The following is a 17,123-nucleotide window of genomic DNA, read 5'->3' as shown; positions in this document are numbered from 1 at the left end:
AGTCAATGAAAGAAGACATAAAGTAAGTTGGAATAATTAAGATGAGACAAAGCACTGCAGTAAGTACACAAAAGTTTCCATATCATTCTCTATTTTCATCTGTACATTTGAAATATTTCACAATAAGCAAGATTTAAGGTAGCAGTAAAATACAAACAAAAATATACTGGAATAGAGAGAAGGAATATGAATTATATCATTCCAAGGTTCCTGTATTGTTCAGAAAGACAAAGACATTAATCTCAGACTTCAGTGAGTACACATGTAAATATTTAACATTTAAGGGCCAGATCTGTGATACAGCAGGTTAAGCTGCTGCTTCTGATGCTGGCATCCCATGCTAGTACCCCATATCAGAATACCAGTTAGGACCCCAGCTGCCCCACTTCCAATCCAGCTCCCTGCTAATCTACCTGGGGAGACAGCAGAAGATGGCCCAAGTAATTGAACCCCTGCCACCTACATGGGAGATGTGGATGGAATTCTTGGCTCCTGGCTCAGGCCCAACAGTTGCAGCCAAATGGGGAATGACCCAGTGAATGGAAGATCTCTCCATCTCTCCCTCTGTCACTCTGCCTTTCAAATAAATAAAACTAACTCTTTTTCTAAAAAAATGTGGTGGTTAACTACTAAATGTTCAACTCAAATATCAGTGGAAGAAAAAAGAACTCCATATACATAACAGAGAACAAACAGTCTGCTTTTTTTAAAAAAAAAGTATTAACTGAGGACAGCATTGTGGTGCTGCGGATTAAAGCTGCTATGTGTGATGCCGGCATCCCAAATCGGAGCATGGGTTCAAACCCAGGCTGCTCGTCCTCCAATCCAGCTCCCTGACTAGTGGGCCTGGGAAGGCAGCGGAAGACGGACCAAGTGGCTCCTGCCACCCCTAGGGCAGATGTGGATAGAGTTCCAAGCTCCTGGCTTCGGCCTGGACCAACCCCAGCCATTGTGGACACTTAGGGAGTGAACCAGCAGGTGGAAGATCTGACACTTCCTCTGTCAGCCTACATTTCAAATAAATAAATAATTTTAAAAAAGTACAAACTAGAATGGCAGAATAACTCTACATGTACCAGTAATCACATTAAATATGAAAAGTAAACATATCAGGCCCGCGCCACAGCTCACTAGGCTTATCCTCCGCCTGTGGCACTGGCATCCCTGGTTCTAGTCCCGGTTGGGGCGCCGGATTCTGTCCCGGTTGCTCCTCTTCCAGTCCAGCTCTCTGCTGTGGCCAGGGAGTGCAGTGAGGGATGGCCCAGGTCCTTGGGCCCTGCACTCACATGGGAGACCAGGAAGAATCACTTGGCTCCTGGCTTCGGATCGGCGCAACGCGCCGGCCATAGCAACCATTTGGGAGGTGAACCAACGGAAAAGAAAGACCTTTCTCTCTGTCTCTCTCTCTAACTCTGCCTGTGAAAAGAAAAGAAAAGAAAAGAAAAGAAAAGAAAAGAAAAGAAAAGAAAAGAAAAGAAAAGAAAAGAAAAGAAAAGAAAAGAAAAGAAAAGAAAAGAAAAGAAAAGAAAAGAAAAGAAAAGAAAAGAAAAGAAAAGAAAAGAAAAGAAAAGAAAAGAAAAGAAAAGAAAAGAAAAGAAAAGAAAAAGAAAAGAAAAGAAAAGAAAAGAAAAGGAAAGAAAAGAAAAGGAAAAGAGAAGAGAAAAGAAAAGAAAAAAGAAAAAAGAAAAGAAAAGAAAAGAAAAGAAAGAAAAGTAAACATATCAAAACTCATGCTAGGCGGCGCTGTGGCTCACTGGGCTAATCCTCCGCCTAGCGGCGCCAGCACACCAGGTTCTAGTCCCGGTCGGGGCACCGGATTCTGTCCTGGTTGCCCCTCTTCCAGGCCAGCTCTCTGCTGTGGCCAGGGAGTGCAGTGGAGGATGGCCCAAGTGCTTGGGCCCTGCACCCGCATGGGAGACCAGGAGAAGCACCTGGCTCCTGCCTTCGGATCAGCCCGATGCGCTGGCCGCAGCGCGCCGGCCGCGGCGGCCATTGGAGGGTGAACCAATGGCAAAAGGAAGACCTTTCTCTCTGTCTCTCTCTCTCACTATCCACTCTGCCTGTCAAAAAAAAAAAAAAAACCAAAACAAAAACAAAAAAACAAACATGCTATCAGATTAATATTTTTAATCCAACAATGTACAACTAACATACACTTAACAACAAAAGAAGCCAGAAGAGTTGAAAATTAAAAGGACGGGAGCCGGTGCTGGGGCATAGCAGGTTAAGGTGCTGCCTGCAGTGCCAGTATCCTATATGGGCACCAGCTCTGTTCCAGCTCCCTTCTGATGTGCCTGGGGAAGCAGCAGCAGATGACCCAAGTGTTTGGGTCCTTGCACAAACATGGGAGATCCGGAAGATGATCCTGGCTCCTGGCTTCAGCCTGGCCCAGCCCCAGCTGTTGCAGCCATTTGGGGAGTGAACCAGTGGATGGAAATCTCTTTGTCTGTGTACCTCTGCCCTTCAAATAATAAAATAATAATAAAATTAAAAGGATGGTTTAAGAGAAAGTATATGACACAAATATTTACTTGTAACGAAAGAAACCTCATCGATAGTATCCACTGGGGCTGGCATTGTGGTACTACAGGTTATACTGCTACCTGCAATGCCAGCAATCTGTATTGTAGCAACAGTTTGAGTCCTGGCTCTTCTGCTTCTGATCCAGCTCCCCGCTAATGCACTTGGGAAAGCAGCAGATGGCCCAAGTATCTGGGCCCCTGCCACCCACATGGGAGACCCAGATGGAATTGCTAGCTCCTGGCTTAAGCCTGGCCCAGCCCTGGTTGTTGCAGTCATTTGGGGCATGAACCATCAAATGGAAGATCTCTCTTCCCCTCTATTTCTCCCTCTCTGTCACTCTACCTTTCAAACAAATACAATATATATGGCCATCAAACAGTCCATGGAATTCATCAAGAGCAAAGTCCTTGTACCTGGAGTGAGATCTTCCCACCATGGATAGATACTTAGAAAGGTATCCAGGTACTTGGAGTGAGAATGCCCTTTCTTCCTTCCCAACAGTCACAATCTCACCCCTAGCAACTGCCTATGCCTTCACCGGCATAAACTCTTTGTGTTCCTTAGCTGTTTATACTGTCCATGAAAAGAAGCCTCAATGGTGGACATTCGGCACAGGGTTAAGATGATGCTTGGAATACCCACATCCCAAACTGGAGTGCCTGGGTTCAAGACCAGCTCTGTTTGGATTCCAACTTCCTGCTAAAGCACACCATTGAAGGCAGCAGATGATGCTGAAGTACTTGGGTCCCTGGCACCCATGTTGAAGACCCAGATGGAGTTCCTGGTTTCTGGCTTGGCCTGGCCCAGACCCAGCTACTGTGGGTGTTTGAAGACTGAACCAGCAGATGGGAGATCTTTCTATGTCTCTGTCTCTCTGCCTTTCAAATAGATAAAACAAAAATTACAAAAAATAAGTAAAAGAACAGCCCAGATCCCCAGGTTCTCACCTCCCACGTACTCCTCTTCCAAGTTGTGCAGATTGCCGGCTCTCTCTCCATGTGTCACTCTCCTCTCTCCAAATGCTGAAGCCCTTCCACAGTGACCTATGTGTTCAACATCTTCAACATTCCCTTCAACATTCTGCTTTCAGTGAAACCAGGTTCTCCTGACACCATATTCCCCTCCCAGCCCTAAAGTTGTAAAAGTTACCTTCCTCCACCCCTGATGGCCTGGGAGAGAGGCAAGTGTCCTCCCTGTTCCTCACAAGGCTTCCAGATCAGTCTTTCTCCTCCTTCCCTAGAAAACTGTTCTGCCTTAAAGATCCTACAACAATGTGACCACCTGGCTTAGCGTGGTCTCTAGAGGTAATCCTCCCAACACCTTACTTCTCTGAATTCCTGTCTCTGTTCTTGGAAGTTCTCACCTCCAATGATCTCATCCTTCATCCACTCAGCCCATGATCGTGCCTCCACAATCTCAACTCCTGTATCCTACTGCTTGCCAATGACCTACCCTCGTTGTAGTTCAGTCCTCATGTACACAGACTCCACCAGCTTTTGATCCCACCAAGGCCTTTCAATCTGCTGACTCCGCTGTCTTTCCACCTTCTCTTGGCCTCTTCCTGTCTTCCCTCCCCTCTTCTCTGGTTCAGTTCCACAGTATATTACAATCACTCCCTTGCATGCACCTTCCATTCCTTTCACTCCTCATGCCTTATTCTACCACCTTGGCAAAACTCCTCTCTCCTTAGAACACTCCATACACTCCTGCAGCTGAAAGTGCTGGAAGAAAAAAAAAAATGATTGATCTCACTTTAATTTCATCACTGCAAACCTCAAAGGGTCCTTAATGCCACTGGCAATCATACGTTGTTTCTCTAGAGCAGCCACTCTTCCACTCTCCCCAAAAACAACTTCCCATCTTCTTTCTCCAAACTTCCATTGCCTTCTCCCTACGCTCACTCTCAGCTGACCATTCTGCTTCCTAACTCTCTATGAATATTAAAACAATCAGAAGAGAACCTTCACAAACTCCCACTGCCAAACCAATCCACCTACTAGATGAATGGGTTTGACATATATATTGAAGATGAAATGAACACGAATTGGAAACACAATTAATGTAGGGTACAAGAAAGAGAAAGGAATCAAAAATGACTTTTAGATCTTTGCTTAAATATTACATTCTCAGCAAGGCCTCTGCTATGTGTCTATATCTGTATCTATGTCTCTCTCTCTCTCACACATACACACACACAGTTACATCTTCACACAGTTCCCCTTTTCCTTTCTTATCTACATAATTTTTTTTTTAATTTTGGGCTTCTTCTTGTTGTATGACAATACTAGTTATCACCCTGAAGTACTAAATTTTTCAGTCTTGTTTAAAATTTGCCTTTCCCCACTAGAATGTAGGCTGCATTCAGGCAAGGATTTTCAGGCTGGGTCTGGCACTGTGGCATAATGAGTTGGGCCGTCACCACTTCCAATCCAACTTCCTGCTGATGCACCTGGAAAAGCTGGAGAAGACAGCACAAGTGTTTGGGCCCCTGCAACCATGTGGGAGACCTGGAGGAGGGTTCTGGCTCTGGCCTGGCCCAGCCCTGGATGTTGTGGCCATTTGGGAAATAAACCAGGGGATGGAAGATTTTTACCTCTCCTCCTCTCTCTGTAACTCTACTTTTTAAACAAAACAAATCTTGGGGAAAAAAAAAGAATTTTCAGGCTTAATTCACTCCTGTACACCTAGCACATTGTAGGCACTCAATAACTTTTGTTAAAGATGAACGAAAGGGTTCTGACATGAGCAAATGCATCTAATGTGGTGTCACACAAAAAAAGAACAGGTGGGGAAATTATGGTCTCTGAAGAAAGAACAATATAATCTATGAGAAAAAGAAACTGAAACAAATATACAGCACATTAGAATTCTATTGACTGATAAAAGCAAATTCAGTCTGGCACTGTGATATAACAGGTTACGCCACTGCCTGTGATACCAGCATTCCATTTGGGTACCAGTTCAAGTCCCAGTTGCTCCACTTCCGATCCAACTCCCTGCTAATACACCTGAGAAAGCAGTGGAAGATGGTCCAAGTGCATGGGCCCCTGCACCCATGTGGGAGACCCGGAAGAAGCTCCAGGTTCCTAGTTTCGGCCTGGTCTGGGCCTAGGCCTGGCAGTTGCAGCCACTGGGGAGTGAATCAGCAGATGGGAGTTTCTCTCTCTCTCTCTCGCTCTCGCTCTGTGATTCTTTCAAATAAATAAATCTTAAAAAAAAAAAAAGCAAATATTGTGAAACTAATATTATATGATCCTATTTTTATCAAAAAGCCTATTTATATATGCTTTTATATTTATATAAGATACATGTATGCACCTACAAACCCAAACATAATTATGTGTACACCTATTCAGAAGTTCTGGAAAGAAAAATACCAATCCATTGGCCTGTACAGGGAATGGGACTGAAGGGTGGGAACACTTTCTCTCTTTAAAAAAAAAAAAAAAAAAAGATTTTTTTATTTTTTTTATTTATTTATTTTTTTTGACAGGCAGAGTGGACAGTGAGAGAGAGAGAGAGACAGAGAGAAAGGTCTTCCTTTGCCGTTGGTTCACCCTCCAATGGCCGCCGCAGCCAGCGCACCGCGCTGATCCGATGGCAGGAGCCAGGAGCCAGGTGCTTTTCCTGGTCTCCCATGGGGTGCAGGTTGCCCAAGCACCTGGGCCATCCTCCACTGCACTCCCTGGCCACAGCAGAGAGCTGGCCTGGAAGAGGGGCAACCGGGACAGAATCCGGCGCCCTGACCGGGACTAGAATCCAGTGTGCCGGCGCCGCTAGGCGGAGGATTAGCCTAGTGAGCCACGGCGCCGGCCTATTTATTTATTTTAAAGGTAGAGTTGCAGAGGCAGAGGCAGAAAGAGAAGAGAGAGAGGTCTTCCATCAACTGGTTCATTCCCCAAATGGCCACAATGGCCAGAACTAGACTCATCTGAAGCCAGGAGCCTGGAGCCTCTCCCAGGTCTCCCACATGGGTGCAGGCGCCCAAGGACTTGGGCCATCTTTGGCTGCTTTCCCAGGCCATAGCAGAGAGCTGGATTGGAAGTGGAGGAGCTGGGACTCAAACTGGCGCCCATATGAGATCCCTACACTACACCACAGCACAGGACCTAGGACACTTTCACTTATCACTTGTTTTACAATAAGCATACTACTCCCCAATTTTAAAAAGGCAAGAAAAAATATCATCTGCCTAAAGGTTAAAAAAAATTAAACAGGCCCGCGCTGCAGCTCACTAGGCTAATCCTCCACCTACGGCGCTGGCACCCCGGGTTCTAGTCCTGGTCAGGGCGCCGGATTCTGTCCCGGCTGCTCCTCTTCCAGTCCAGCTCTCTGCTGTGGCCCGGGAAGGCTGTGGAGGATGGCCCGAGTACTTGGGCCCTGCACCCGCATGGGAGACCAGGAGGAAGCACCTGGCTCCTGGCTTCAGATCGGCGCAGCGTGCCAGCCATAGTGGCCATTTGGGGGGTGAACCAACAGAAGGAAGACCTTTCTCTCTCTCTCTCTCTCTCATTGTCTAACTCTGCCTGTCAAAAAGTAAATAAATAAATAAACAGCATAAAAAATATTTCTATAAAACAAAAGAAAAATAACAACTAAATAATGGTCAAAGTATATGAAAAGGTAATTATCAAAAACATACAAATAAGGGCCGGCGCCGCGGCTCACTAGGCTAATCCTCCGCCTAGCGGCGCCGGCACACCAGGTTCTAGTCCCGGTTGGGGCGCCGGATTCTGTCCCGGTTGCCCCTCTTCCAGGCCAGCTCTCTGCAGTGGCCTGGGAGTGCAGTGGAGGATGGCCCAGGTGCTTGGGCCCTGCACCCCATGGGAGACCAGGAAAAGCACCTGGCTCCTGGCTCCTGCCATCGGATCAGCGCGGTGCGCCGGCCGCAACGCGCCGGCCACGGCGGCCATTGGAAGGTGAACCAACGGCAAAAGGAAGACCTTTCTCTCTGTCTCTCTCTCTCACTGTCCACTCTGCCTGTCAAAAAAATTAAAAACAAAACAAAACAAAACAAAAAAAAAACATACAAATAGTCCAAAAACATATAAACCAAACTCAGCCTGATATCTACTCGGGGAAAAGAAAAGTGTTTTAATTTACAGTTAAGGCAATGTTAGTGAGCATATAAGTTCATTATCTACTGGTAGGAGTTCAAATTGGTAGGCTTTTCTTTTTTTTAATCTGATGAACAACAAAACAGAAAACATTATGACTCAAAGAATAAAATAAATACCCATTAGTCCATATTGATGCAAATAAACTGCTACATAAAATAAATGACAAACAGACATTTGGCCTAGAAGTTCACATTCCGCTTCCCACATCAGAGTGCAAGGGTTCCTGTCCTGGGTCTAGTCCCAATCCCAACTGCCAGCAGGCCCCTGCCACCCCAGTGGGAGACCTGGATTGAGTTCCTGGCTCCCAGCTTCAGCCCAGCACAGCCCTGGCTGTTGTGGGCATTTAGGGAATGAATATCAGATGGGTACTTTCTCTGTATCCTACTGTCTCTCTGTCATGCAAATAAATAAAAATTTTATATGAGGGAGAATATACAACTCTCCTTACAGAATCATTTCAATTAATAAAGAAAGAAATAATAAGAGATATAGGAAACTACCATTAGAACACCAAGTTAACTGCTACAGTATGATCCACTGATGAATGTTAAAATTAAGGGGTGGACACATGGGAGACCAGGAGGAAGCACCTGGCTCCTGGCTTCGGATCGATGCAGCGCGCCAGCCCTAGCAGCCATTTGGGGGGTGAACCAACAGAAAAAGGAAGACCTCTCTCTCTCTCTCTCTCTCTCTGTCACTAACTCTGCCTGTCAAAAAAAAAAATTAATGGGTGGAATTTTTAAGGAAAAACACTGTATTTTCATAGCTTCAAAATCTCTCCACAAAATATTTACTAATTACTATAGTGGCTTTAACATATGCCCATAAATCCTTTGATACGTCTCCCTCCAGGGAGCGGAGCTGGATTTCATAGCTAGCTTTTTAAGACAGATTGGAATGCTGCAGCACCAGCATCCCATATGGGCAACAGTTCGAGTCCTCACTGCTCCACTTCTGATCCAGCTCCCTGCTTAAGTACCTGGGAAAGCAGTAGAAGATAGCCCAAGTACTTGGCTCCCTATAACCATGTGGGAGACCCTGAAGAAGCTCTTGGCTCCTAGCTTTGGATCGGCCCAGCTCCGGCCATTAAGGCTATTTTGGGAGTAAACAAGAGGAAGAAATATCTCTCTCTCTGTTTTTCAAATAAATAAAAAATATTAAAAGAAAGAAAGAAATAGATTATAGAAAAGTAGAGGAGCCAGCACTGTAGTATAGCGGGTAAAGCCGACGCCTGCAGTGCCAGCATCCCATTTGGGTGCAGGTTCGTGCCTTGGCTGCTCCACTTCCAGTCCAGCTCTCTGCTGTGGCCTGAGAAAGCAATGGAAAATGGCTCAAGTCCTTGGGCCCCTGCACCCGTGTGGAAGACCCAGAAGAGGCTCCTGGCTCCTGTTTGGATCTGCATAGCTCCAGCCCTTGAGACCATTTGGAGAGTGAACCAGTGGATGGAGTCCTCTCTCTCTCTCTCTGCTTCTGACTCTTTGTAATTCTGCCTTTCAAATAAATAAATCTTAAAACAATAAAAAGAAAAAGAAAAGCAGAAATTCTGCAATGAAGAGAGCTGGCAGACAACACTTAAAATCAAAAGTCAACATAACCAGTCACAAGGGATATTGACATCACTCAGTACCTGATATGACAGGCTGAAAAGAGAACATCACCTCTATGGTATTCTTAAAAATCTACAGTCTCGGCTGGTGCCGCGGCTCACTAGGCTAATCCTCCACCTGCGGCGCTGGCACTCTGGGTTCTATTCCTGGTTGGGGCGCCGGATTCTGTCCCGGTTGCTCCTCTTCCAGTCCAGCTCTCTGCTGTGGCCCAGGAAGGCAGTGGAGGATGGCCCAGGTGCTTGGGCCCTGCACCCGCATGGGAGACCAGGAGGAAGCACTTGGCTCCTGGCTTCAGATTGGCGCAGTGCATGCCGGCCATAGCAGCCATCTGTGGGGGGAGAACCAATGGAAAAGGAAGACCTTTCTCTCTCTCTCTCTCTCTCTCTCTCTCTCTCTCTCTCACTGTCTAACTCTGCCTGTCAAAAAAAAATCTACAATCTCAGGGCCAACACTCTGGCACAGAAGGTAATGCTACCGCCTATCATGCCAGCATCCCATACAGGTGTCGGTTCAAGTCCCAGCTACTCCACTTCTAATCCAGCTCCCTGCTAACGTGCCTGGAAAAGCAGTGGAAGATGACCCAAGCACTTAAGTTCCTGCTTGGAAGACTTGAAGAAGCTCCAGGTTCCTAGCTCCAGTCTGGCCTAGCCTTGGCTGTAGTGACCATCTGGGAAGAGAACCAGTGGACAGAAGATCTGTGTATGTGTGTCTTTCCCTCTCTATATATAACTCTTTCAACTAAGTAAATAAATCTTAAAAAAAAAAAAAAAAAAAGATCCACCATCTCAGTCTGATCATGAGAAAGTTATCAGTCAAACTTATCATCAGGGACTGATATCATGGAGCAGGTTAGGCTGCTGCTTGTGATGCCAGCATTTCACATCAACATGCTGGTTCAAGTACCAACCACTCTGCTTCAGATCGAGCTTCCTGCTAAGGTGCCTAGGAAGGCAACAGAAGATGACCCAAGTACTTGAGCCCCTACTACCCACGTGGGAGATCAGGAGAAAGTTTCTGGCTCCTGGCTTCAGCTTGGCCCAGATCTGGATGTTACCACTGCAGAATGAACCAGGGGATGGAAAATCTCTCCCTTTCTCCCTGTCACCCTTTTTGTTTGTTTGTTTGTTTGTTTTGAACATAGATATTGCTCAATTGCTTTTTTTTAAGATTAAAAAAAATTTTTTAAAGATTAAAGAATTTTTTGAAAGTCAGATTTACACAGAGATGGAGGAAAGGCAGAGAGAGAGAGAGAGAGAGAGAGATATCTTTCTTCCACTGGTTCACTCCCCAGATGGCCACAATGGCTAGAGCTGAGCTGATCTGAAGCCAGGAGCCAGGAGCTTCTTCCAGATCTCCCACATGGGTACAGGGGCCCAAGGACTTGGGCCATCTTCCACTGCTTTCCCAGGCCATAGCAGAGAGCTGGATCAGAAGTGGAGCAGCTAGGACTTGAACTGCAGGCAGCAACCTTACCCTCTACGCCACAGTGCCAGCTTCTGACTTTCAAATAAATAAATAAATCTTTTTTTTTTTTTTTTTTTTTTTTTTTTTTTACAGGCAGAGTGGACAGTGAGAGAGAGAGAGAAAGGTCTTCCTTTGCTGTTGGTTCACCCTCCAATGGCCGCTGTGGCAGGCGCACTGCAGCCGGCACACCGCACTGGTCCGAAGCCAGGAGCCAGGTGCTTCTCCTGGTCTCCCATGGGATGCAGGTCCAAGCACTTGGGCCATCCTCCACTGCACTCCCAGGCCACAGCAGAGAGCTGGCCTGGAAGAGGGGCAACCGGGACAGAATCTGGCACCCTGACCGGGACTAGAACCCGGTGTGCCGGCGCCGCTAGGCAGAGGATTAGCCTATTGAGCCGCGGCACCGGCATAAATCTTAAAATACACACACACAGTAGGCTAATCCTCCGCCTTGTGGCATCGGCACACCGGGTTCTAGTCCCGGTCAGGGCGCCGGATTCTGTCCCGGTTACCCCTCTTCCAGGCCAGCTCTCTGCTGTGGCCAGGGAGTGCAGTGGAGGATGGCCCAAGTCCTTGGGCCCTGCACCCCATGGGAGACCAGGAGAAGTGCCTAGCTCCTGCCATCGGATCAGCGCGGTGCGTCGGCCGCAGTGCGCTGGCTGCGGCGGCCATTGGAGGGTGAACCAACAGCAAAGGAAGACCTTTCTCTCTGTCTCTCTCTCTCACTATCCACTCTGCCTGTCCAAAAAAAAAAAAAAAAAATTAAAAAAAAAATACACACACAAACCTATCATACTGAAAAATATCCTACAAAACACCACCCCATATTATTTAAGTATCTAGCTAATAAAAAAAAAAAAAAGGAAGGAAGGAAAGAAGGGAGGAAGGGATGGAGGGAGGGAAGAAGGGAAGGAGGGAGGGAGGAAGGAAACAGAAAAGACTGATAAACTGTCATAGACTGAAGGAGACTAAAGAGATACGGTGGATTCTGAAAATTTCAGAACATTAGTGGGGAAAGTGGGAAAAATCCAGATAAAGTATGACACCAGTGTTAATTTCTTAGTTCTGATAAATGCACTTTGGCTATAAAAAATGTTAGCATTAGGAAAAGCTAAGGAATAGCATATGGGAGCTTTCTGTACTGTCTTTACTTTTCAGCATGTCTAAAATTATTTCCAAATAAGTTTTCTTAAAGATTTATTTGGGGATGGCACTGTGGCATGCCAGGTTAAGCCACCACTGGCATCTCATATGGACGCCAGTTCATGTCCTGGCTGCTCCACTTCCAATCCAGCTCACTGCTAATGGCCTGGGAAAGCAGCCAAAGATGGCCCAAGAGCTTGGGCTCCTGCCACCCATGTGGGAAATCTGGATGAAGCTCCTGAATCCTGGCCTCAGCCCATGTTGTGGCCATCAGGGGAGTGAACCAGTGGACAAAGATTCTCTGTCTCTCCCTCTCTCTCTGCAACTCTGCCTTTCAAGTAAATAAATCAATCTTTTTTTTTCTTTAAAGATAGCCACAATAGCCAGAGCTGGGCCAGGCTGAAGCAAGAAGCCTAGAGCTCCATCTAGGTCTCCAATATGGGTGGCAGGGGTCCAAGTACTTGGCCATCTTTGGCTGCTTTCCTGGGCTCATTAGCAGGGAGCCAGATTAGAAGCAGAATAGCCAGGACTCGAATAGGTGCTAGAATGTGAGATGTCAGCATCACAACGGCTTAACCTGTTGCTTCAGTTCCCTAAAATAAATCTTATAAAAAGTAAATAAAATGTGATCTATCCATACAATGGAACAGTATTCAGCTATAAAACAAAATGATATTCTGATATATGCTACAATGAGGATAAACCTCAACAGTACGCTCAGGGAAAGAAGCAGGACTCAAAAAGTCATATGTTATATGACTCCATTTATTTAAAATTTCCAAAGCATGCTAGAGCACAGTGAAACAAAGAAAACTAGTGATTGCCAGACTGCGGGTGGTGGGAACAAGGAGTCAATGTTCAATGGGTATGTGGTCTATTTCAGGAGTGACGAAAAAGTTCTGGAACCAGATAGTGATGGTTGCAAACATGAAGTGGTTGATTTTATATTATGTGAATTTCACTTAAAAAAAAAAAATCCAACAGGGGCCGGTGCTGTGGTGCAGCAGGTTAAAGCCCCAACCTGCAGCGCTGGCATCCCATATGGGCGCCGGTTCTAGTCCCGGCTGCTCCTCTTCCGATCCAGCTTTCTGCTATGTCCTGGGAAAGCAGCAGAAGATGGCCCAAGTCCTTAGGCCCCTGCACCCGTGTGCTGGCTTCAGATCGGCGCAGCTCCGGCCGTTGCAGCCATCTGGGGAGTGAACCAGCGGATGGAAGACCTCTCTCTCTGTCTCTACCTCTCTCTCTAACTCTTTCAAATGAATAAAATAAATCTTAAAAAAAAAAAAAAAATCCAACAGTCATGACAACTTTATAGTGGAGGTTCTATAGCACCCAATACAGATACAGAAAATAGGCTCAGGAAAATTAAATAACCTGACCAAGACCAGAGAGGCAGGGGACAGAAGAGCAGATCCAAAGCTCTATTTGTTCACCTAATGCCTTGTGCTATTAACTAACATGTTATACAACTTCTCTATTTTAACAATAAATTAAAGAAAAATACTGGCAATATTACAACTATACCATCAGTAAGGCCCTGATCATAACCAACACCATTCCAGGCATCAAAAACTTCAGTTGCCAAGAAAGTTAATAATATACTTAGACTATCACACAATGGAAATGATTAGCCAGTAGAGTGTGAAAGGATCATGTGTTCTCAGCTTTATTACCCAAGCAAAAATGCACTCATGTAAAAACTGAATATAATTCTATTTAAGGGGCCAGTGCTGTGGCGTAGTAGATAAAGCCACCACCTGCAGTGCTGGCTTCCCATATTGGCGCCGGTTCGAGTCCCAGCTACTCCACTTGCAATCTAGCTCTCTGCTATGGCCTGGGAAAGCAGTGGAAGATGGCCCAAGTCCTTGGGCCCCTGCACCCACATGGGAGACCCAAAAGAAACTCCTGGCTTCGGATCGGTGCAGCTCCAGCCATTGCTGCCAATTGGAGAGTGAACCAGCGGATAAAAGACCCCTCTCTCTCTACCTCTCCTCTCTCTGTATAACTCTTTAAAATAAATATTTTTAAAAAATAATAATAATAGGGGCCAGCGCTGTGGCACAGCAGGTTAAAGCCCTGGTCTGAGGCACTGGCATCCCACGTGGGTGCTGGTTCTAGTCCCCAGCTGCTCCTCTTCCAGTCCAGCTCTCTACAGTGGCCTGGGAAAGCAGTGGAGGATGGGCCATGTCATTGGGCCCCTGCACCCACGTGGGAGACCTGGAAGAAGCTCCTGGCTCCTGGCTTCGGATCGGTGTAGCTCTGGCCATAGCAGCCATTTGGAGAGTGAACCAACGAAGGAAGACCTTTCTCTCTGTCTCTCCCTCTCACTGTCTGTAACCCTACCTCTCAGATAAATAAATAAGTAAAATATTTAAAAAATAAATAAATAAAATCTTTAAAAAATAAATAACACTAATAATAATAATTCTATTTAATATTACTGAGATGTCAGAATTTCGGGCAGTAAGTAATCAGGACAAAGGTACAAATAGTCCTCCGTTTTGGGGAGCTTCTTCTATTTCATAAGGCTAGATTATCAAACATACTTTCAGTAACAATTGTGGTTGCTTTGTTTCTTGTTCTCCCAAATTATATTATGTAATATTACATAGTCAAATTCACAGGATCATGGGATCACCATTGCATTAAGCGCTCTCAGACTAATAACAAATGTCAAACAGCAACTTTTAAAATTCCTACATAACAGGGTTTGCATTGTGGCACAGCAATTAAAAGCCACCACTTGGTATGCCAGCATTCCATATCAGAAGCTCCACTTCTGATCCAGCTCCCTACTCACACACATTGGAAAGCTGCAGAAGTGCTTGGGCCACCCAAGGGAGAGACCAGATGGAGATGTGGGCTCTTGGCTTTGGCCTCACCCAGCCTAGGCCTTTGGGGCCATTTGGGGAGTGAACCAATGAATAGAAGATCTCTTTCTCTCCCTCTCTCTCTCTCTGTCTCTCTGCCTTTAAAAATAAAATAGAGGCCGGCGCCGCGGCTCAGTAGGCTAATCCTCTGCCTTGCGGCGCTGGCACACCGGGTTCTAGTCCCGGTTGGGGCGCCGGATTCTGTCCCGGTTGACCCTCTTCCAGGCCAGCTCTCTGCTGTGGCCCAGGAGTGCAATGGAGGATGGCCCAAGTGCTTGGGCCCTGCACCCCATGGGAGACCAGGAGAAGCACCTGGCTCCTGCCTTCGGATAGGTGCGGTGCGCCGGCCGCAGCGCACCAGCCACGGCGGCCATTGGAGGGTGAACCAATGGCAAAGGAAGACCTTTCTCTCTGCCTCTCTCTCTCACTGTCCACTCTACCTGTCAAAATAAATAAATAAATAAAATAAAATAGAGGCCGGCGCTGTGGCGCAACGGGTTAATGCCCTGGCCTGAAGTGCCGGCATCCCATATGGGTGCCGGTTCAAGACTCAGCTGTTCCACTTCCAATCCAGCTCTCTGCTAGGACCTGGGAAAGCAGTGGAAGATGGTCCAAGTCCTTGGGCCCCTGCACCCGCATGGGAGACCCGGAAGAAGCTCCTGGCTCCTGGCTTTGGATCAGCGCGCCTCTGACCATTGCGGCCATCTGGAGAGTGAGCCATTGGATGGAAGACCTCTCTCTCTCTCTCTCTCTCTCTCTCTCTGCATCTCCTCTCTGTGTAACTCTGACTTCCAAATAAATAAATAAATGTTTAAAAATAAATAAATAAAAATAAAATAAAATTCCTACATAAAATACAACCTTTGAATATTAGAGAGGTGAAAAAAGATTATCTAACTCTTTTTTGAAACACTGTCAACAACAACAAATCTTTTTAAAAGATTTATTTATTTATTTGAAAGTCAGAGCTACACAGAGAGAGAAGGAGAGGCAGAGAGAGAGAGAGAGGTCTTCCATCCGCTGGTTCACTCCCCAGTTAGCCACAACAGCCAGAGCTGCGCTGATCAGAAGTCAGGAGCCAGGAGCTTCTTCCAGATCTCCCACATGGGTACAGGGGCTAAAGGACGTGGGCCATCTTTCACTGCTTTCCCAGGCCATAGCAGAGAGCTGGATCGGAATTGGAGCAGCTAGGACTTAAGCCGGAGCCATATGTGATGCTGGCACTGCAGGCAGCAGCTTTACCCACTACTCCACAGCGCCAGCCCCAGTCAACAACAAATTAAATGATGATTTCAAGAAACCTAGTGTGTGCTGACTGCTAACTAGTCAGAACAAAACATCAAATTCAGGTCTCAGTTAAACGGCTCACCTTGCTCTGTTGTGACTTTGTAAAACCTACCATTCAGGAACAATCCTATATTACAGATAAGTGCCACTGCTTATGCCAAAGATGATGGAGACTCTTTGGATGAGATCCTTGTGCAGAATGTGCATGTAGGTTATGAAGGCAATTTACTATGAAATCTAAGAGGAGAACCAGGGCCGGCGCTGTGGCACAGAGGGTTAAAGCCACGGCCTGTAGCACTGGCATCCTATGGGTGTCGGTTCTAGACCCAGCTGCTCTTCTCCAAATCCAGCTCTCTGCTGTAGCCTGGGAAAACAGTGAGAGATGGACTAAGTACGTGGACCCCTGCACCTGTGTCAGAGACCCAGCGGAAGCTCCTGGCTCCTGGCTTCAGATCTGTTCAGCTCTGGTCGTTGTGGTCATTTGGGGAGTGAAGCAGCAGATGGAAGACCTCTCTCTGGCTCTACCTCTCTCTGCAACTCTGTCTTTCAAATAAATAAAATAAATCTTAAAAAAAAAAAAAGAAAAGAGGAGAACCAAACAAGGAAAACAGAAGAGTCGCATCATCCAAACACTAAGCCATGTTTCGAATCAATTTGACAGTGAGGCCAGCAATGGGCTAACCACAGTGACATGCTATAATCAGAAACCAAGTGGATAATTTAAGGAAAAGTACTGCTCTACAAATGAAAGGAGCCTGACAACAGTAACAAATCTTTTATTGCTGGACAGACCACATGTGCTCAAGATAGGAAAGACTGCCAGTTTTACAAATTGGTCTCTTCAGTCCTATTCAGCTCAATAAGAAGTATTATCATTGGCAGTACCTTCAAGAATACACACTGACTTACCTCTCCTCACTCAGACACAATCGTATAGGGGTATTTCAAAAAGTTAGTGGATAACAGAATTAAAAGATAAGTTTACTTTTGTGCAAAACATTTTGAAATCCATGGATAGTTTTTTCATAGTATACATTTCCCTAAACTTTTTGAAGACGCCTTATATAATGGCCCATCATAAACCTCCTTCTCCTCAATCCCAATATCCT

At 46.1% G+C, this 17,123-nt stretch overlaps 1 protein-coding gene across 8 annotated transcripts in view; it reads right to left on the bottom strand.

Moving 5' to 3' along the window:
- SPATS2 (spermatogenesis associated serine rich 2) overlaps positions 1-17,123 on the bottom strand; it is a 138,673-nt gene that overhangs the window by 113,505 nt on the left and 8,045 nt on the right. Inside the window, exon 4 of one of the 8 annotated variants that reach the window (XM_070052191.1) lies at positions 3,471-4,244. The exons of the other annotated variants lie outside the window; for them this stretch is intronic. The gene's annotated coding sequence lies outside the window, so the exon portion shown is untranslated. The remainder of the gene's footprint in view (positions 1-3,470; positions 4,245-17,123) is intronic. 8 annotated transcript variants of the gene reach the window in all.

Source organism: Oryctolagus cuniculus, chromosome 11, assembly GCF_964237555.1.
Source record: "Oryctolagus cuniculus chromosome 11, mOryCun1.1, whole genome shotgun sequence".
Taxonomy (NCBI): domain Eukaryota; kingdom Metazoa; phylum Chordata; class Mammalia; order Lagomorpha; family Leporidae; genus Oryctolagus; species Oryctolagus cuniculus.
The sequence above is the reverse complement of the archived record's forward strand: the minus strand, read 5'-3'. Positions and strand labels throughout refer to the sequence as shown.